The sequence below is a fragment of the Bactrocera tryoni genome, chromosome 3 (assembly GCF_016617805.1).
Source record: "Bactrocera tryoni isolate S06 chromosome 3, CSIRO_BtryS06_freeze2, whole genome shotgun sequence".
In the NCBI taxonomy this organism is placed as follows: Eukaryota; Metazoa; Arthropoda; class Insecta; order Diptera; family Tephritidae; genus Bactrocera; species Bactrocera tryoni.
Window position 1 is genome coordinate 8,272,152 of NC_052501.1, and position 23,570 is coordinate 8,295,721.

At 35.1% G+C, this 23,570-nt stretch overlaps 1 protein-coding gene across 2 annotated transcripts in view; it reads right to left on the minus strand.

The window, feature by feature from the left end:
- The window catches only part of LOC120770150 (protein FAM13A), a 57,536-nt gene extending 53,489 nt beyond the window's left edge, over positions 1 to 4,047 (minus strand). The window contains exon 1 of one of the 2 annotated variants that reach the window (XM_040097344.1): positions 3,736 to 4,047. The gene's annotated coding sequence lies outside the window, so the exon portion shown is untranslated. Of the gene's footprint in view, positions 1 to 680; positions 895 to 3,735 lie in introns of those variants that run through there. The other variant, XM_040097345.1, reaches the window with a different exon arrangement.
- Positions 4,048 to 23,570: the final 19,523 nt, after the last annotated feature.

Genomic DNA, 23,570 nt, shown 5'->3' on the forward strand with positions numbered 1-23,570 from the left:
GCTAGCGATTGCGGCTGAAAATTATAAAAACTGAAAATAAAGTATTTGTATCACCAATGAAGTCTTTTTCGGTGGTTTCACAGTTCGAGAAATGCGAATCAGAGACATATTTTCACAGAAAATGTATTCTGGAGTATTTTTCAAAGATTAAGTTAGAAAAAATTACAAAATTACAGATTAAAGGCGCTCATAATTGATTTTAATTTTTTGTCTCTCTAGAACATATTACAACATAAGGCCAGTTGCAATTTTTTGGTTACTCACACGAAAAAAATAATTATTAGCTTCAACTTCTCATTAAAAAAAATTCGAAAATGTTATTTAGTAAATTTCATTAAACTACATCACACAAGATTCTTAAAATTTGCAACAAGATTAACAAAAATAATTTTTCACATCCTCTCACTATAGTCAAAAATCAATATACCGCGCTGTGTCCAATGAGAGATTAAGCACACTTTATTCGCCGCAAACTTTGCACGCTGTCTTTTCGCGTTTCACAAAGCATTTCTAGCCGCCAGTTGCAAGTTGCAAGTTTTTGCCAACACTTTCATTTATAAATATATTACTAAAACTAAAATTGTTACACTAAAATTAGCAGCGGCCCCCACCCACGCCTTTCAGCACACCAAAGCACTGGTTACACTTATTATCTCTTCTACGCCCCCCAGCACACTTACCGCGAGCACAAGTTGGCCACATGTATGAATGTATGTCGCAATGCACACGTTAGTTGATATGTGTGTGAGTGTACGTATGTATATGTGTTTGTGTGCACTGCGGCTTTCTGCTTCAATTAGTTAAACCAGAAAAAAGAAACGAACACACAATTGGAAAATATGCTATATTCACTACTAGAGCACTGTTTGTTACACCACGCGTCGAGTCGCCGTCCGATTCACGTTGTGTCATGCGAAAGACGCAATTTCTATCTGCCGCTGACACGAGTAATCGAAAGCAAAGCGAGCGGCAACAGTGGGAGCGCGCCAGCCAATCAACCAAGCAGCGTAGAGACCAAAGTCTCATCAACAAGCAAATTTGTTGTAAGAAGAGGTGACTATGGCACTCGGCTTGTTGGGCGATGATGACGGCAGCATGTAAATGCTGTACTATTGCCCTGTGGGGTCGCTTGACTGCACAGCCGGCTGTTGGCGTAGCACTACTACTCTAGGTTGTTTATTCACGTTTCTCTCACGTTTTGCACGTTGCCATTTTGCGCTCTACTACTCGTATTCGTTGGTGGTTCGTGTTTTTCAGCGACATGTGCACCATGTCACATTGTTGCCGTATTGATGAAAGTCCAAAAAGAAGGGCGATTTTTTGACTCTGGATTTTAAGGTCCAATTTATGATCCCACCTATTATGCCTTCTGAAGATTTGAGTGTTAACCCTTTGACAACTTGATAGCGCTATATTAAAATAGAATCGCCTTTTATTTCAAAACTTATTAATAATCTTTCGATTTTTTAAGAATCACTATTTCTTCGTATAATGCTCCGTAAATCACAACTACCGAAACTCCAATACATTGATAGAATTACTATGAAAGCAAACACATACACACCGTAGAACTCTCCGAGTTTCAGTTAGATTTATCAATTCGGCCTTAAGAAGCTAAAGGAAACTTTTACAGAAATCTATAGTAGGGCTCTTTAGGAATTCACCAGTGATTTGTTGGCTTGCAGAGTGGATTAGAGATAGATTTTCGATTAGTTCGGGTATATATAGAATCGATAACATTGTAGTCCACTAATTCATGCAAACTTTGTCCAACGCGGATTTATACGATCTAATAATATCGATATAATAATATTTATAAGATGAAAATATATAATGACTTATGAACCATCACCATCAACTCTTTCTAAGTGTAGTTTTCGAGGTTAAAGAACTTATTACATCCATTCTTCCGCGACTTTAGAGATTTCTAGTGAAACTTTAAAGGTTATTCCTAGAGCTTTCTTCCTCTTATAATTATATTTCCAATAGAGACGCTACAAAAGTAGACCGATAGGGACAACAAACAACGCCATATTTACCCCCGCTCTTTTGACATTTCTCTTCGGTAAGGTTTGCCATTTCAGCATGGAAAGATATACGATCCAACGAGTCGAAATTATTAAAATTTACTATCGAAATTCGGAGTCAGTGGCCTCAACTTTAAGAGCGCTACGTCCAATTTATGGTCGTCATAATCGTCCTGTCAGATCAACAATTGATGGACTAGTGGAAAAATTTGAATCCACAGACACAATACAAAATGTTCCCGTGCCAGTGAAACAAAGAAGCGCCCGTAGTGTCGAGAATATTGCTGTCGCTAGCGCATCAATTGAGGAAGACCCAAATCAGTTCCTCAGGCGTTGGGCATCTCTGTGACATCGTTGTGGTGAATTTTGCGAAAAGAACTCGGCCTACATCCTTACAAGACCAAATTGACGCCAGAACTGAAGCAAAAATGTCTTATTGATCAGGCAGCAATCCACACGTACTTCATGAGGCACCATTGCATCCCGAAAAGATTACGGTTTGGTGCGGTTTATGGGCCGGCGGGGTCATAAGGCTGTACTTTTACCGCTCAATGATAACCGATTTGGACAATATGTGGTTCCAACAGGATGGCGTTACAATGCCAACAAGCCAGCGATGACTGATGAACTTCTTACGAATATAGATCGTGAAATTGAAGCATTACAGACCGATTTATGCTTAAAAACTGTCGACAATTGGGTTCAGCGTCTGGACTTACATATGTACATAATGGCATCGACCGCTCTTATTAAAAACCCCTTCATTAATCTTTATCAGTCAGTTTGTATCGTAGCTATATGCTGTAGTGGTCCGATCTGAACAATTTCTTCAGAGTTTATACCGTTGTCTCAGATAATAATCTATGCCAAATTTCATGAAGATAACTCATCAAATAAAAGTTTTCAATATTAAATTTTGATTTTGGTCGGTCATATAGTGGTCCGATATCGGCGATTTCGACAAATGAGCAGCTTCTTGCAAAGAAAAGTACGTTTGCAAAACTTCAGACCAATATCTCAAACACTGACGAACCAAATAAAAGTAGGCCAGTATACACAGGGATTTGATGTGGCAACACCGAACAATAATGCAGTTACTATTGGAGTTTATGCTGCTTATACATAAGTACATACGTTTTCTTTTTGTTTTAGCGCACGTAAAGCGATGAGTAAGCGTGCCATGCTCTCCACGCTCACACCACTCCCTCGAAAAAGCAATGGAAAATTTCCAAATAAATTCAAACAGACATAGATACGCTTGAGTGCCACATAGTTTATACAAACATAGTTATGCTATGAATGAGTTGTTGTAGGGATATCGCCACTTCAGTGAAGTTATGAATGTACAAGCCGTGCAACAACAAAATCAACACAAATAACTACAACCTATGTACATATGTTTGTAAATGGGTGTGAGCAACAACATAACCACCTCCTCGACATGAGCACACTCCCTTTCAGCAAGCATATTTAATATGCGAAAGTAAGCGCTCTTTTATGCTCACTTGTGTCAGCAGTGCTCTCAGTGGCTTTGCGCGTGCCTTGCTGAGCAACTTTATGCGTGGTACCGTTATGTTGCAAGGCCGTTTGTTGCTTTTTGTATGGCTATGTGATGTGCATACATACATATTTTTTTTAAATTGTGCCGCAAATTTCTAGAATGTTCTATGAACGGGGTTATAGTGTCGAAGTCAATTTCGTTACTTACCACGTTGATAACTTTTGCTCTGACACATGTGCTCTCTAACTCTCACTTGCGCTCGCGTTGTTTTATGCTGCTCTTACACCGTTATGCCACAAGCTATTGGCAAAGCTGATTGGTCCGTTTGATGGGTGTGTTGCAGGGCCGAAATGCAATGCGAAACTTGCATGAGAAATACGCGAATTGCCGGCTAGCTGACGCAGCGAATTTGCGATAACCGAAATACTCGCGTTGTAGTTGAGTATACTGGTGACTTTTATTTATTTTCGTTTTTTTTTTTTGTAATAAATCGCAGAAACAATTTTTATGTTTTTTCGTTTTCCTGCTTAATCGTTTAATTGTTGATTTCACTAAAAATTTGCTTTATCGGCGATTTTCGTTCGTTTTTACTTTTTGTTGTGATTTCACAATTTTTATGAGTTTACAGCTTTTTTGATGTCGCCTCGCTATATTTTCTTCTACACGTAGCTGCAATAAAATAATAAATAAGGAAAATAAAATTTATTGTTTCGGAAATTTCAGGCAATTCCAATAATTATATAACAAATAAGGTAAACAAATCAGACTTCGATATAATATTTATTTTTTATTATTCTTCGGTATTTGTGAATACGTATGTACAAACATATATTTATACAAAATATACAAAGCGTATCGCCAGAACAATTCCACTTTACGTGAGTTAATAAAACCATCTTTATTTGTGCACTTGTCAGTGTCAATTGCTAGCAATTTATTTATACGGCAATATCATATTTCAGATTCGCGTAAAATATAGTGCGCTTATATATATGGGCGTATATTTATATGGAAAGCAAAGGAATTTCAATAGCTCCTATAAAAAACTATAACACGTAAGCTAGAGCTAAGTTCGGGTATAACCAAACCTTATCGCTCTTGCAACTTGCAAGCATTAAAGCCCAGGTAATACTTCCAGGTACATAAACATGTTAGTTATATTGTTTTATGTGGATTATATTAGGTTGTCAAAAAAGTCTTGCGATATTTTCGCTAGTTGGTTGAAAGCGCGTAGTTCTAGTTTTATTCGTCGCATGGGGTCATGCTATACCTTTTTGGAAAGCTCATTTCACGCGCTAACACGTGTTTGATTGATTGTCGTTTCTTTTAAGTCGTTCGTGAGTTATAGCGTCGCAAACATGGAGCAAAATAAAGAGAAAATACGGCATATTTTACAGTAGTACTACGATAAAGGCAAAAATGCATCTCAAGCCACCAATAAAATTTGTACAGTTTATGGACCTGATACAGTTTCTATTTCCACCGCACAACGATGGTTTCAACGTTTTCGTTCTGGTGTAGAGGTGGTCGAAGATGCGCCACGCACCGGAAGGCCTTTCGTCGAAAATTGCGATAAAATCGCTGAATTGGTCGAAAGAGACCGGCATAGTAGCAGCCGTAGCATCGGTCAAGAGCTGGGCATGAGTCATCAAAAATTCATTTCAATTTCAATAAAAAAAAAAAATCAATAAAAATACCGCAAGACTTTTTTGACAACCCATTATTATAAGGTCTAGGGCGATTTTATTCATTCTAAGCACAAGAATGCACCGTTGTTAGTAAAACACGCTCTCATAATTTAATTAAGATAACTCACATATTAACCGATATATACGATATAAAGTCCTTGGAAGTTCGAAAATCTTTATATTAGAGATATAGGGGCTAAAGGAAGTATAGAGCCGATTCAACCCATTTGTAGCAGACAGATATACCGCTATCAGGAAAGGATTGTCTCCGAATTTAAATTATAAATCTGACACATTGTCCAATATTTTCGGTAAAAAGTCAGCGATAGGCTCTGCGGTCCACATAATTTCTACCTAGAGGCTTGAACAATTTTGGTTCCATTTATATAATTTTTGGTCATAAGTTGGCGTACTTCGAAAAAATTATTCGTGCAAAGTTTTATCCCGTTATATTGATTGCTTCATGATTTGTACACAGGAAAGTGAAAGAATCAAGTGGAGTTTAAACAGGCGGACAGGCAGACAGTTACCCGGATTTCAACTTTTCTCGTCATCCTGATCATTTATATAAACATTGTGACAAAAAAGTAAACGGAAATTGTAAATAAAACGCAAAATATTTAATTATTCATCAATATTTATTGTCTCGCCTTCAAAGTAATCCCCACCAGATGTAATATACTATACTTATGCCAACGATTTTTTCTGTCCACGAAGCACTTTTTTAAGCACTTTTTGGGATGGCCTTCAACTTCCTTAGCGAATATTGTTTTATCTCTTCGAACGCCTGAAAACGGGCTCCGTGGAGCGGTAATTTCAGTTTGGAAAACAACAACAACGAGCCAAATCTGGTGAATACAGTGATTGATTGATGGTATTCATTGCTTTTTTGGCTTTAAATTCGATCACAATCGTGGCTCCATGCGATGGTGAATTATCATCGTGTAAAATCCATGAATTGTTCTTCCACAATTACGGCCGTTTGTGATGGATGTTCTCACGAAAACGTCTCAATACGGCCAAAGAGGACTGCCTATCGACCGTCTGTCCCCCCGGAACAAATTCATGATACACCAAACTGCGAATATCGAATAAAACAATGATGTTCATCTTGATTTTTTAGCGGTTTTGGCGTAGTTCTTTAGTTTCGGCTTGTTTTTTCCTCCATTCCGATGATTGTTCACATACAAACAGTCAAACTTATTAACACATGTCTCATCGGCAGTTGTAATGCTCTCCATGACTATGGGATCGGAATTCGAATGATCAAGCATGACCAAAGAGACCTGTTCATTCGAACAGACTGGCGAGAGATGTCGAGCTCTCTCACCATCTCTCTAACACTTGCCTAACTTGCCTAACGATTTTCAAGCCATATCCTTTTTTAATATTTTTACCAGTTGAAGAGGTCGAAGATCTCTACAGAACGAGGCATGTCTTCGACGATCTCTCGACTGCCTTTGACTACTGAATCACTGCAAGCCTTTTCCAATATTGGCAACGATTCAGCACACAAAATTTGGTTAGAAGTACAAAATTTGAACAAAAACTGTTTATTCCATATTTTTATTTTATTTTTTATTATTGAAAAAATTGATAATTCAATCTATATTTATGACTCAATGTATTAGTATAATGGGTTGTCAAAAAAGTCTTGCGGTATTTTTATTGAATTTTTTTTTTATTGAAATTGAAATGAATTTTTGAGTCATCATGCCCAGCTCTTGACCGATGCTACGGCTGCTACTATGCCGGTCTCTTTCGACCAATTCAGCGATTTTATCGCAATCTTCGACGAAAGGCCTTACGGTGCGTGGCGCATCTTCGACCACCTCTACACCAGAACGAAAACGTTGAAACCATCGTTGTGCGGTGGAAATGGAAACTGTATCGGGTCCATAAACTGCACAAATTTTATTGGCGGCTTGAGATGCATTTTTGCCTTTATCGCAGTAGTACTGTAAAATATGCCGTATTTTCTCTTTATTTTCCTCATGTTTGCGACGCTATAACTCACGAACGACTTAAAAGAAACGACAATCAATTAAACACATGTTAGCGCGTGAAATGAGCTTTCCAAAAAGGTATAGCATGACCCGATGCGACGAATAAAACTAGAACTACGCGCTTTCAGCGCTAACTAGCGCAAATACCGCAAGACTTTTTTGACAACCTAATATATATAAACAATCGAATCATATAAATACCACCCCTCACGTTAAACTTTATTTTGTTTAATTTCAAAGTTCAAGCTTTTATATTTGTTTGTATAACAGACGAGAACATTCGAGAAGCGCACGAGACCAAACAAATGAAAATAATGCGAATTGAATTTCGCATTCAAGTTAATAATATTTCAATAGTAAAGTCACTTGAATTTATGCGATATATTAATACATATGTATTTAATGTTGTTGGGATAAGTAGATATATGAAAATGTACGTCTGTCGTTCCCAATCGCTTAGCCAGAAATGGCTTAAAAATAAATGCATGGCAATTTATCGCCGGAAAAAGTCATGTGTAAGAAGTTAAGGCAGCAGAACAAATTTTATGAAATAGATTTCTACATCGACAAAAAATAGAATTTATGGGGCATACTTAGTGTGAAATTAAAGAAATCGATTTTCTCATATTTCAATATGTTAAACATTTAAAAATAACATACTAAAATTTTACATCGAAGTTGCAAATCGTTTTTGACTTAGAGGCTTCTTAAGTATAGCTACTCAGTTTAATCACTTCGACCAACTTATCTTTAAATTATCAAATATTTTCTGTTTAAGTTTAATTAAGCAAATTTCAGTGTTAAAGTAATATATGGAGACTCATGCTAGTTCTAAATAATTAAAGAGTATCCATTAGTAGGGGTCTGTTCTGAGATATCGTCTTACCGACGAAGCAGTTGTTCAAAGTGATGTTTTATTTATTTATTGCTTACATATTCATCAAGCCATAAAAGGAAAACAACTACACAATTAAAACACAATAAAAATGTGTAACAAAGCTCCGTATATACTATAAATATACCCGGAGCAAAGTATATTCAACCTAATGTGTAACAGGCACGTGAGTTCAACTTGCAGCATGGCAGCGAAGAAATTGGATACCAACGCTGAGCAAACAACTGCACGAGGAGAGCGTGTGGACGGGGGAAAATCAAAGCAAAATAAATACGCAATTGAGCAATATGAAGCGAAATGCCGGCAATAAAGGTGCTTGAAATACAAGTCAATCATAGAGCCGCCTATACCATGAACACACCACACACAGGCGCACCTACATTTGGAAACACTTGATGGGCAATGTCCAGCTCAGCTGTCGTTTACTCGGTTACACAACTGGCGAACGTTTATTAACTCGGCTCACTCAGTTCCTCATAATTAATGTCAATTGGCATCAATTTTGCACCATTTTCAAGAGCCGGGCACTATGTACATACCTACATCGGTACATTTTGTATTTATGTAATTGTGTTGGTTTGGGTGAACCGAGAATTGGCACACTGACGGTGTGTGAACTGAGTAACTTTTAACTTTTCCCTTTTATTTACTTGTCTCGGTGCATAGCTTTGTATGTATCAGGTATATAAAAGGATTTGTAAGAAATTATGTGCGAAATGATCGAGAATAATGGGGCTGTTTTGGCTAAATGGTCTCTCGGAGCATAACATATAATAGAAGGGTTTCTAGAAATAACTCGGGATTAGATGAATTTAGCGAAATATTTGTCGGATTAAAGGGTGAACGCATCAGTTTTCGAAATGGCATGGGATGGTGAGATGGTTTGATCGAAGAATAACACATAATCGAATGGAGTCTGATGATCTTTAGACGGATTTGAACTGTAATATTGAAATATATTTCAGGATTGAGTGCGATAGATTTTAAACATTTAACATCAGCGTTGCTTTGAGAGGGAGTTAAGTGAAAGAAAAGTTGACTTCGAACGTTGCATAAACAAAGAAACTAATGTCCTTGGGCGAAGTGCTTCATTGGCAAGAAAATCTACGGCCACTATTGCTATTATAGAAAAAATCATATATTTTACTCAAGGTCAAACAATAAAATAAAGTTATTTTGGCGGATTATGTTCCATATCTTCGAGACGTCCTTTCTTTTCGCTGTTTTACGCCAATTGGAGGTTCCAAGAGTATTCAGGTCCTTCTCCCCCTGGTCTTTCCAATGGAGTGGAGGTCTTCCATTTCCTCTGCTTCCCCCGGCGGGTACTGTTTCGAATACTCTTAGAGACGCTGTCTTATAATTCGCTGAATTATGTCAATGCCGTCGTATATCCATCGACTGCGGTATCCGCCGTTATCAATGCGCAAAGGACCACAAATCTTCCGCAGAACTTTACTTCTCAAATGCCTCCTCAGGTCGAAGTAGCACCAGTTAGAAAGTGTTTTTCTGCGTTGGATTTCGAGGCTGCTTTTATTGTAGGCGTTAATGCTGGTTACCAGACTCACTTGCTTCGCTTCTTTACCAAGTCTGGAGAATGTAGAACTAACGGCGCGGTTGTTGAGGCCAATGATATCAAATTCATCGGCATAAGCCAGCAGCAATTCCATGCAGAGTTTATTGACGTCCTTAGAGAAATTTGTAAGCCCGATCCAAGGCCAAGGTATTTTCAAAATCTAAAGGGGGGGACCTAATAGATATTGAAATGGAAATTTGATCGATATCGAAATGGAATTCGTTGGAATGTCTCTTTGACTCACTAACCGTGCATTCAAGGCTGGTTAAAGAATGTCTAACCTCGTTCCGAATGGCTTCGAAATACTGACATGAGCTTTGCCGCGGCGGAATCGCAAGTAAGTGCAAAGCTGACGAGCTGGCATGGAAAGGCACCCAAATAAGACAGCATTTTTGTTTCGCTTCCTTTGTGCGTTCTACTACTGGATAGTTGGGCTATCAACGGTTCTTACGCTGTCGCAATATACTTTAGTCTAAGTTCGAACGCAAAACAACCAATGAGCTCTGTGTCATGAGTAAGGGTAGTCTCTCCTCAGTTGTGGTGGTTCTACATTGCAAGGTTCATCATCTTACTGAATGTCAACTGCAGCAGCTGTGTTGAAGCAGTCGAGCTGGAAACATTCCAACACGTTTTTCTTGATTGTCCCGCGTTTGCGAGATCAAGGCTTAAATACTTGGTGACTCTTTCTCACTTTTAGATATTCCACAAAGCCGTTTGGTAATAGAAATTAAACGCCTAAGCAAATTGGTATTGTCCTCAAGGCGCTTTGTCGCCTTATGTATAAGATCAGATATAGGAATTATACGTTTTATGACTTCACAAAGAGCTGATCATAGTAGTTGTAGTGCGAACCCCATCTTAAGAATCAGCCATCGAAGCGAAGCTCTCATGAAGTCATAAAGGCAACGCTATAACTTGTAGGGAGTATTTGATACAGATTCGTCGAAACTCATAACTATATTTAAGTTTTTTTATATGGCATAGTTAATTATTCAAGTTTTGTGAAGTGCTACAGGCCTATGGAGTTTCACATAAGATCAAGTTATGATCGTTATTAATTATCTATGATTATTGCTTTAAAGATTATTTAAAATAATCCTGCCACCTCTTTCATACAGGGTTGCATGGCTGATAACGACATTTGTGCGCATAAATACTGACAATGGCCAACAACAATGGCGTACATTTGTGTGGCAGTGAAGAAAATTTCTGTGTCAAAAACAACTGTTGCAGCTGCCAAGCGAGTGTTGACAGAGCGTATGAAACTACTTTAGCGCAAATACACATACATACACACATACTTATTATACATGAATGTATAAATGGCAGCACATGCATAACTATAAATATTCGCTTATAAAGCTGCACCAAGTCTGAAGTACCAACTGACTCAGCCATCCCAAGCGCCAAGCAACAACAAAGCGCTACGCTATGAAATTGACGCTTGATTTCCTCTCTAGATCAGCAGTGCAATGTCGAGAAAGGATTCGGTTGTCGTCAACCACACTGACACACTGCACGCTAGGAATTGCCAACCACCAGCATAGCTATGTGTGACGCGCCAATGCTTTCAGTCAGCTTTCACTTGACTAATTCATTGGCAGCATATGGCGAGTTGGTGAGCTGGTGAGCGAGTATAAATGAAATTATTGCACTGATTTGTAGAGAAATGGAAATATGGGCATAGCAAGTGCAGAAGTACGACCGCAGCGCAACCGACTGCATACACATTTACAGTTATATGCTAAATGAGAACTGCGCGTCTTGAGCAATGCAACGCAATAAAATCATTTCTGTCATAAATTTTAATAATAAACTGTTATATGACAGTTGCATGTGAAGAAACTAAAAAAAAACATATTTAAAGCTCTCAAAAGTGATATTTAATGCACCGCATTCTTGTGTTCAGTACTTTTCCTAATAACAAGTGACGGCGGGTGTCTCAAGGTTACGTCGCGACGTGTGAAAAATCTATTAGAATATTTATTCTGGGACGCATCAGGTGGTCAGTCTACCAGACTGAGCAAGCGTCAAAATAAATGATGTTATATAATGATGAGACGTTTAGCACATGATCTTAGAAAATTGTTCTAGAAAATGCTAAAGAAAACTAAAAATATATTTAATGATGAATTATTATTAATTTTTTTCACAAATTTTACGACCAACTTTGTTGACATGAGTAATGTTTAACGTTAAACACTAAAATTACAAATAAACTCGAGTTTACTGTGAAACGCCAACTCAGCATTTAGTGTTAGTGTTTAGTTTTTGAAGACAAACTTGGTATTTATGAGTAGTGTTTAATGTTAAACACTGAAGTTACCAATAAACTCAAGTTTATTGTGAAACGATAACTCAGAATTTATGGTTAATGTTTATTTTTTGAAGACAAACTTGGTGCTTATGAGTAGTGTTTAACGTTAAACACTAAAATTGCAAATAAACTCGAGTTTATTGTGAAACGCTAACTCAGCATTTAGTGTTAGTGTTTATTTTTTGACAACAAACTTTATTGGTATGAGTTGTGTTGAACGTTAAACACCAAAACTACGCATAAACTCGAGTTTACTGTGGAACACTCACTCGGTATTTAAGAGTAGTGTTTCTATTTTAAAGACAAGACAATATTGGTGTTTACGAGTAGTGTTTAATGTTAAACACTCAAATGATGACCAATAAACTCGAGTTCTACTTTATATAATTTATGCTAAACTCGAGTTCAACTTTACATAATTTATGCTAAACTCGAGTTTAGCTTTATACACTTTATACTAAACTCGAGTTTATGGCGTTATTGTTTTTACTTTTGAATAGTGAAATAGACACAGGAATAGTATTTTGTGTGAAATATTAATAAACTCGAATTTATACAATAATGCACATTTCACACTCGTTTGAAGAGTTTAATGTTAAACACCATAATGACCAACAAATAAGAGTTTAACTCTGCATTTATGAGGAGTGTATAATGCTAAACTCGCGCTTTTATTGTAATGCAGACGCTGCAATCATTAGATGTTTTTAATGTTAAATACCTTAATGAACAATAAAGGGAATTTGAGCATGTTAAACTCAGCATTTGTAAGAAGTGTTTAATGATAAACACTAAAAAAAACTTCATATTCATCAACGTTTAATTGCAAACGACATTTTAATCAATAAACACGAGTTTTTATGTGATAAACTCAGCAATTTCGAAAAGTGTTTAATGCTAAACAAAATACAAACAATAAACTCGAGTTTACCGAATAAAGTAGGCGTATATTTAAAAAAACAAAAACACACAAAAGCACAATAGTTCCATGAATGAACATGTATGTATGTATGTTTATTAGGTAACATATGCTGAGTAAGCTCATCACATGCGACAGAGCTCTGTCCCAATCGACTAGCACATCAGTTATTACCCAGTGGTTGCAACTTGACTGCTCCGCTCGGTCATGGCTTATCATAACTATTGATTTACAGACACTCGACTTATAAGTATGAGCTATAAATATGTGCGCAGACAACGGTATTTGATGGCATGTTCAAACTAAGGCTTGTCTTTTTGCTACGTTCTTTTCATGTCTCTTTTTTTTACTTTTTTGTTCCGAGAACAATAACACAAACTGCACTTAAGTAGACACTATCGTATAACCACAGGCAAGAAACAGCGTCGCTGATTGAATTCTTCGTCCTTTTAATGGTTTGTCATAGTCCGCAAAAGTACCGTCATATGACACTGACACAAATTCATACGAATGATATACAAAAATAGTACAAAAATTCAGTAAATTAAACAGAAATGCCTTCGCTTCTCTATAAATTGTAGTTGCTGCCCTTTTTCTCGTTTAATCTGTGCGAAAACCCGCTTAAGGGCGTCAGCGAAATGGGCGCAAGCTACGGTGTATTGTATAGGTCTTTATTGCATTGTGAGGTGTGAATATATGACCATACAAGGGACGCTTGCAGTACCGTTAGTAACTGTGAATAACAGTTGAAATATGTACCACTTTGGTCGACCACTTTTTATCATTTTTCATTCATTTCCATTTTTTCAACTTTCCCGAATTTATGTTTTTTTGGTTAAATGTAGCTTAAAATCTTACCTTTCCAATACTATATGGTATGACACAATGTAGCACTGGAGATGTACGACTGCAACAACATCTATTGACAAAATAGGAAACGACTTTTTCGACTACCCAATATTTCACACAATGTATTTATTTATGAAGCAAGGTTGGAGACATTTTTAAGCAACTTTTAACGTTTTAGTATTATTTTAACCTCATTATTTATCTAAATATAGAAATAATTTTCTGCACAGAGTTGCCACATTGATGAAAAAGTTATCAAAATAGTAATTATTGTATTATACCTATATGCTAATGGTGTATAGTGAATTATATTTGCATAAAATATTGTTGCATAATTTTTTTCAGTAGAGTTGCCGTATATTTTCAAACTTACAATTTCTATGGGAAAATAATGTTTGTACTGAAAAACAATAGGAAAAATTTGGTTTGTATATATTTGCTATATAACAAGGCTTTTTGTTTCCGAACAGTGATTAATAAAGTTAACAACAGCGAATATTTGCTAAATTCAGAGTTGCCACCTTAGTGAAAAAGTAACAAAATTTTAAATATTTTATTAAACTTATATGTTTATAGTGCACAATAGAATATATTTGCATAAAATATTGTTATAGAAATATTTTTGAGTAGTGTTACCGTGTAGTTCGAAAAATAATTTACTGGAGAAAAGAAAAATTTTAGTTGTTTATAATTTCTACATAACAATTATTTTTCTTAACGAGTAGCGATTAAAAAAGTTAACTATAGCGAGCATTTTTTGAGGAGAGTTGCCACCCTAGTGGAAAAATTTAAAATATATTAGTAAATTTATTTGCTAATAGCGCAAAATAGAACATATTTGCAAAAAACATTGTTATAGAAATATTTTTGATTAGTGTTGCCATATATTTTGAAAAAAAAATTTACTGGAGAAAAGAATAATGATATGTGTATATATTTTTTAAATAACGATCCTTTTTGTGAACGAGTAGTGATTCAGAAAGTTAACTACAACGAACACCTGTTGAAAAGAGTTGCCACCCCGGTGAAAATATTAACAAAATTTAAAATATTTTAAGTAAAAGTATATGCAAATAGTTTAAAATGGTTTATATTTACAAAACAAAAATGTTAAAAAATATATTTGAATAGTGTTGCCATATATTTTAAAATTAAGAAAAAAATTATGGAAAAAACTTCGAAATCGGAAAATTAGCTTTTGTATAATGCAAAGTGAATGGATAATCAGGGTTACCAACGACAAATACATAACAATTAAAAAAATATTACACACATACATATGTACATATGAATAAATGGGTTACTCATACGACCGGGTGAACATTATTGTTTATACCAGAAGCAAGTGTAGCGCTACCAGAATTACCAAAAAAATTCCATTTGCAATATTTTAATTTTATGAATTCAACATCGCTGGCTTAGTTGGCCAAAAGCAAAAATAAATAAATTTCACAAAAATATTTCCTATTGCTTTGAGTGCAGCATTTGCGATTTATTAGCACACTCATTACCCCTTTAAGTATTTATTTACATTGTATTGTGAATGATTTTCCATTGTATGAATTTATGCGCATATTCTTAGGAATTTTACAAAGATCAAAGCGAAGACTATATTTATTACATACATATTCATAACTGAATGCATTTGTGGGCATGACGGTGTAAGACAAGTGCACTTGTTTGAATTAATACATTTGTCGCCTGTGCGAAAACCTTGAACGAGAGTGCGGTAAAACCGAAATAGAATAAAGAGAAGTACAAGTACAACAGAAGGGACAAATGCATAAATAATAGCAGCGGTATTTCAACTGCTAAAGGTATTAAGGGAACTGAATGCAATTCACAAGTGAAAATAGTTGAAGAAAAATAGAAAAATAGTTGAAGAAAAATAGAAGAATGTGCAGATAAAACGAGAATCTGCATAGAAGCACGTAAGAACAGGAACTTATAAATAGCTTAGAAGTTGTTCAAGTGTTTTTAAGACCGAAAGTATTCCAATAAAATGGCAAATACACTGCAGTCACGATGCACTGTGGGTGGGGCATTATCACGTTTAAATATTTGTAAAATGCTTTGCTGCTATTGTGAAGATTGTGAATTGGATAAGGAAGGCGAATAAGTAGGAGCTTGGAACAGTATAGGAATATATAGGAATGAGAAGGGAAAAAATTTGCTGAATATAAAATTTAGTATTAAGTTTGAAAAAAGTTGTTGGTATTTTCTTTTCATAAGTTAAATAAAGTACTTACTATTTAGAATGAAAGCTTAATTACTTCAAAATACAGTATATCAAAATTTCTGAAAAAAAAAGCAGACGGTTTCAAATTGTCACAATATTTAATATTTTAATAAGAGCATTTCTGGACCTTTTTTCATTTAAAAAGTATTGTTAGAATACACCTTCATCATAATTCTGCATACTGAAAATAATGTAGTTATTTTGTGATAAATCAATATTGGATGAATACTCTTCACAGGTGCATTTTTTATAGCACTAACGGGTATAAAAATATCTCTATCTTAATTTTGAACGATAAGTTTATATGGCAGCTATATGCTTTAGTTGTCCGATCTGCAAAATATGTTCGGATATTGTAGTGCTGTCTTAGGCAGTAATCCATGCCAAATTTCGTGAAGATACTTCGTTCAATTAAAAAAATTTTCGTACTAAGACTCAATTTCGACCGACTAGTTTGTATGACAGCTATATGCTATAATAGCTCGATATGAGAAATTTCTTCGGAGATTGTAGTGTTGGTCTGGATGATAATGTGTATCAAATTTCATGAAGATATCTCTTCAAATTTCGTGCAGATATCACCTTAAATAAAAAAGTTTTTCCTACAAAAACTTGATTTTCATCGGTCAAATTGCAAGACAGCACTATGTTATAGTAATCCGATCTGAACTATTTATTCAGAGATTGTAGCGTATGTTTGGAAAAAATTTTATACCGATTTTCGTAAAGATAACTTTTGAAACAAAAAAATTGTCCATACAAAAACTTGGTTTGGTCGGTCAGTTTATATGGCAGCTGCACGCAATAGTCGGCCGATATCGGTGCTTCGGACAAATGAGCAGCTTCTTAGAGTGAAAAGGTCGTGTGCATAGTTTCAGATCGATATTTTAAAAAATGAAGGACTAATTCAAGCAGGACAGAAATGGCTTCGTTTTCCATCAGGACAATGCTAGACCACACACATCTTTGATGACTCGGCAAAAACTGGGAGAGCTTGGCGAGGAAGTTTTGATGCGTCCACCATATAGCCCTGACCTTGCATCATCGGACTACCATTTGTTTCGGTCAAGGCAGAACTCACTTAATGGAGTAAAGTTGGCTTCAAGAGAAACCTTTGAAAATTACTTCTCGCGTTTTATCGCCGAGAAACCAGAAAAGTTTTATACTGATGGAATAATGTCTCTAGCGAAAAAATTTTCGGCCAAAATGGTGTATATTTGGTTAAAGTTCATTATAAATATAAAAAAGACTATGTTGAAGTTGATTAGAAATACGAAAATACTTTTTCGACCACCCCATATACGTATATGCAAGTACTTTATAAGGTCTCTCACGTTTCTTTTTGGGTGTTACAAACTTCATATCCACTGTTCAAGGATTTAATACATAAAGTTTTATTTTATTTGGAATAAAAACGACAAACCCCTTGCATATTCGACTAATTTTGCTAAACATGCGCTAAAATGACGTCACAAAATCTGTTGAATTGATAAAATTCATACCGAAATAAGTAATATTGCTTGAGAAAATAAACGAATTTAAATAATAATATATTATATATTCGCTGATACTTTTATTCTTCCAAAGCTATTCAGTATTTAACCCAAAAACTAGTGCAAAAACTATTAAACCCTGCAAATATATGTACAAATTTTATTGCCTCTACAGAGTATGCTCGCACGCAGAATTTTATGAGCCATATTACAAGCTCACAGCTTCTACTCAAGCACTTAAAATAACAAAATTTATTCATATGAAACCCTCACGTTTCGCTTGCACTCATTAATGAAATTTCAACGAAAATGTAGAGAAGCCGAAATGTGAAAACTAAAATTTTCATTCAAGCACTGTCACACATCCATACTCGTATCCGTATATAGTCGCAAGTACGCGTGGCTCGGTGAAAATTCACTAATTACACGAACAAACTTAAAGTACAACGACTTTTTTTTGTTTCTTCACACAATTTTAATTGCAAATTCAAGTGCTACTCACCTAGAAAACGCACGCACGCAAGAACGCAAATAAATTAGAGCGTTAGCGCCTTCAATAAGTGCTTGGACGAGGGTTGGAAAGCACTTCGCACTTTGCACTGGCCCGACACTCGGACGGACGGCGTTTGTGTCAGAGTGAGCAAGAGTCGGATAGCCACTAACTGCGCCATACAAGCGACCAACATCAACTGAGAACGAATTGTGAAATGCGCTGCAGCAGCTGCTGTTGCTGCTATTATTGTTGTTGTTCGTGGTGGTTGCAGCCGATGCCTGAAGGTTGGCTGGGGTTGTGGCGGTGAAGGCGCTCGACCAGCCGCTTGAGGGTTGAGATGACTTGGCACAGTGAATCGGTGGTGCACTCTTGTTGTTATTATATTGTAGTTGTTGTATTTTTTGTTTTTGTCTAATTTCTTATTTGCACGCAGAACTACGGAGATGACTGGAGAAGTGTCTGTTGCTCTGCTTAAGCTCTTGCAGCTGTTGTTGTTGTTGCTGTTGTGATTATAGTGCCAACTACAACAACTGCAGCCAAGCTTTGCTGATATGAATGAATTTTGTTTTTTTTTTATATATTTTAAGTCCTTTGCGTGCTTTCAGTTGCTCACCAACTAGTAGTCGAGCTTATGGTCCGCTGTACTTTACACTCGAAACGTTGCCTGTGAACTAACTGCTACGCAAGGACAACAGCCGATTTTAAAAAGTCAGCAGAAAGGCGAAATTCACTTGGACAGGAAACGAAGACGGCTTTCGGTTCTCCATCTCTATATGCATTTCGTGAAATTGCGACGTAATTTTCTGGCTAAAATGCAGCGCTAGAAGGTTAGGTCAGGATACTGAGCCAAGTGTATGAAAAGAGAGCGTGAGCACAAAACGGACCGAAAGAGAATGAGAATGACTATGCGTTTGAAGGTGTGAATGCAGCTACAATTGTAGTTTATGAAGGTGAGTGAGTGGGAGGAAGAGCACAGTTCAAACAAATGTATGTACTTATATAGGTTTAATACACATATTACGTATGTGTGTATATTACCGTAAAATATTGTGGCAAAAGTTAAAGCGTCATTTGTGGCATAATTTAACATTAATATATTTAATGTCAACGTAAAGGTTCTGAACTACTGCTCTTAAGGCCACAGGACGTATGAGTAACATTTGTGTATGCAAGTGTTATGCAGCCGCATACGCACTGACGTCCCAGCAGGTTACAAGTATTCAATTAGGTACGCATAAATGCAAACAAAAATTAATAAAATTAGTAAACAAAAAAATATAATAAAATTAAAAATGTAATAATAATTAAAATAAAAATTAAAATTGAAATTAAAATCAGGTTACAATTATTCAATTATGTACGCATAAATATAAATAAAAAAAGAAAAATTTAAAATATACATATATATAATAATTAAAATTAAAATTTAAAATTAAAATTTAAAAATTAATGAAAAAAAGAGAAAAATTAAAATTAATACTAAAATTATAATTAAAGTAAATTAAATATAATTTTAATTTAATTAAAATTTAAAAGATTAATGATGAAAAAAGAAAAATTAAAAAAGAATTAAAAGCAAAGTAAAATTAAAAGAAAAATTAAAATTAAAATTAAAACTAAAATTAAAATTAAAATAAAAATAAAACTAAAATTAAAATAAAAATAAAATCAAAATTAAAATACAAGTTGAAATTAAAATTAATTATGATTATAATTTGAATTAAATTAATTATGATTATAATTTTTATTTAATTTAAAAATTAATGAAAAAATAAAAATTAATGAAAAAATAAAAATTAAAGTTAAAATTAAAATCAAAATTAAAATTGAAATTAAAATTAAAATTAAAATTAGAATTAATATGAAAATGAAACTAAAAATAAAAATTATAAGCAAAATTAAAATTAAAATTCAATTCGAAAAAGCAAAAGCAAAATAAAAATGTATGTACATTTATCGAAACTTATACTTGTTAGTCACCGCCATATTCCTTGGCAGCGCCGCGTCTTTTGCCAACTGTGGTAACTGCTTTACAAATATTATTATTATTTTTTTTTCAATTCAATTTCAACAATGTGTGTATATAGTACATACACTTCGACGCATATAAATAACAAATTATACAGCAACAGCTAAATTTGCACAGGCGTGCCAGTCTCCTGGGCGTACAATAGCAGGAAAAGCGCACAAACAACAACAGCAACATTGTCTAGAACACCCACCGAGCGAGTTTTCATTGAACACAGCTACTGCACACATAAAACCGCTGTAATTTTCATACAGCGCTCGTATAAAATCCACCGATAAAAAATATAATAAAATATATATTTGTTTATATACATAAAATACAGATAGTATATAAGAAAAAATCATCACAGAAAACTAAGAAAAAATGCATTTCTAGAATTTAATTATTATTAATAAATATAAAATGCTTACGCAACATTTTAAAAATTGATGCAATACATACACATACTCTTACAAAAATATACTTAACACACGATCGAAATCTTGCAGGCACGTTTATGAATACAAAAACTATGCCAGAATATGAAAGTGTTGTGAAATTAACTCAATTTCTATGAAACTGCTTTCAACTTTCCATTGTTTAACGAATTTGTTGCGCTTTGCGCCTTTGTCCACCAGCAGGACATGCAAATTGATGTCGGAGATTATATTCATTCATTACGGTTACGCGATGCGCAAATTGCCGATATATAAATAATGGCCGCTTCCATAGTTTATTGTTTCAAACTACCACACTCCCACACTCGTCTGTCTTCGCTAATTTTATGTGTTGGTGGATGACGTGAGGCCGAAGAAATGCAAATATATATGATTGATGTCGTGATTGATGAGGAGAAGATGACTGACTACCTAGCCACAAAGGGGGGTGGGGATGTATGCAAATATTACGTGCATGTAGTCATAGAGTAATTTGGTCATTTTAACGGTATTGCTGCTTGCGATTCAGTGTGGCCTTGAATAAAAATTACCTTATTTGCAAACTGCGGTTGTGTAACTTATTTCACAAGACATGGATTATACAAAGAAATATTGAAAGTTAAGTGAAATTGTTACAAATCAAAATTTTTGAAAAATACCTCGCTTTCATTCACATTATGGGAGAGATATTAATATTTAGTAACATAAAAATATTTAATCATATTAGAATAGTGCAGATGACTCACATTTTATAGAATACACTATCCTAACAGAGAAAGAAACACTAAGGCTAGGCACATTGTGAAGCGGAGATCAATTTTTCCTTCAATCGAGCTAGTAAGAATTTTCACCTTGGTCGAGTTATGCGTGCCCCAAGCCTTACTCTTAAGAACTAAAACTTTATAAAATAAATAAATAAGACTTTAACTTTGGCTGCATTAAAGCTATAATATCCTTCACAGGTGCATTCTGTATAATAAACAAGGTTGTATGAAGGCTATATTCCATAGTACTTCGCTCTAAACAATTTCTTCAAAGATTCTTCTTTGGGAGGCGTTTCGTCCGCACATATTGCCAAATAAAAAAGATTACCATACAAATATACGATATTGATGGTTCATCTTGTATGGCAACTGTAAGCTATAGTGCTCTGATCTGAACAACTTTTTCGGAGATTGTATCGTGGCCGTAGATAATTAACCGGGCCGAATTTCGGAAAGATCTCTCGTCTAATACAAAAGTTCACCATACAAGGATATGTATTTGATCGTTCAGTTTGTATGACAGCTATATCTTATAAGAGTTTGATATCAGCGATTTCTTCGAAGATTGTAGCGCAGACTGGAACAACAATGTTCACCAAATTTCGTGAAGATATCACGCCAAATAAAAAATAAAAAAGTTTTTCATACATTGCATTTTATCGTTCGTTTTGAATGACAGCAATATCCTATAATGGTTTGATATCAACGATTCCAACAAATGAGCAGCTTGCGAATAAAAAGTAGATTCTTAGAGAAGGACGTGTACAAAAGTTGAGATCGATACCTCAGAAACTGCAGAATTAATTCTCGTTTAATCATTTTTATTTAAAAACTTTATAGATATTCAGACGTTTCCTTTTGGTTGTTACGAACTACTAAATATACATTGTTCAATTAAATTCTCGTTAATCTAACTCGTAAATTCCCTAAATCGTTCAAAAACAATGACCTAGCACAACATAATTCAGCTATAAGCACCCGCAAACACAGCAGCAAGATTATTAAGCATATTTTCCAATGAAATATAGCCGTTAATCGACGGCAATTTCCAGCAGCAGCGGGCGCAACAAATAAGTGGATAAACAACCAAGTAGAAATTGGAATAAACAAACTTTTTTCTTTTTTGATTCACACATATAAAAATATAATTTTATTTCTGCGCAAGCATTATAGGCAGGCAATCTATTTCACCATGGCAGCAAAAGCTTACGTCGTGCACAAAAAGTATTTTCTTTATATAATGTAAAAGGCACCAAAATAAAATTCGACTAATGAGGCACAGCATCGTATCATATGTAAAAACAAAAACAACCAACAGCAGAAGAATTACAGAATTGCATACGACACACCTCCAACAGAAGATTGTACAGCAACAACGAGCGTAAAAGCAAATAAGCAACAGTTCTGGATAAACAAAAATTGGGCCAAGAATTCACGTATTCATTTACTTGTGTTTCTATATACATATATATTTATACTTGTATATAAGCAAGCGTGTGTGTTACAAGGCGCAAAGTGAATGGAATAAGCTGCTTAAGGCAAGCTCTGCATAATACAATAGCATACATATATATGTATATAAAGTAGAATCAACACAAAAAAACGAATTATAAAAATGCGTGGAAATGTATACAAATTTAGAAATAATTGCGTTCGTGGGAAATCTCGTAAAAATAGGCAATTTAGCTGCAAAAAATTTGTGTTTGCACACATTTTTTTCTGCTTTAAATATTTGCTGCCTTTGGCACAACTTAAAAAATTATTTGTAATACACTCTGCTGCCAGTGGAGCAGCCATCTGCAGGCAACTGAACAAACAACTGACCTACCCTTACCGCTTCAACCGCATCAGCGCACCGTAATCAGCGCTATGACGTCACTTGTTTTGCAATTCGATGTTCTCATTATAATCGCTGGCTTTTTATCTTTCACCTGCAGCTGTTCAAACACAAGAGGGCATTTCAAAACCAGCCAACTTATATATACATAAGTATAAGGCTTATTTTGTTTGAACAAAACAAAACGCATTATTGGTAAGTGAGACACAATGTAGGGTGTAAGGGAGGAGTTCTTGATGTGAACGGCTGCTAATGATGCTTCGCGCATCGAAAATAGCATCGAATGAATTGGTAGGTTGTAGCTGAGTAATTGAATACTTATTTCTTGGTACTTTTAGCGGTGCTCTTTTCAATAGCCTTTTTTTGACAGATCTCGCGTGAGTCGTGTCAAGCTGTCATGTTATTTTTGTTCAATATTGTTTGGCATTTCATCATGTAAAGACTTACGCCTAAGCAACATTTACAAATCGTTAAACTTTGCGAACGAAAATTCACGTTCGTAACAAGCAAAAATGGCGCATTTG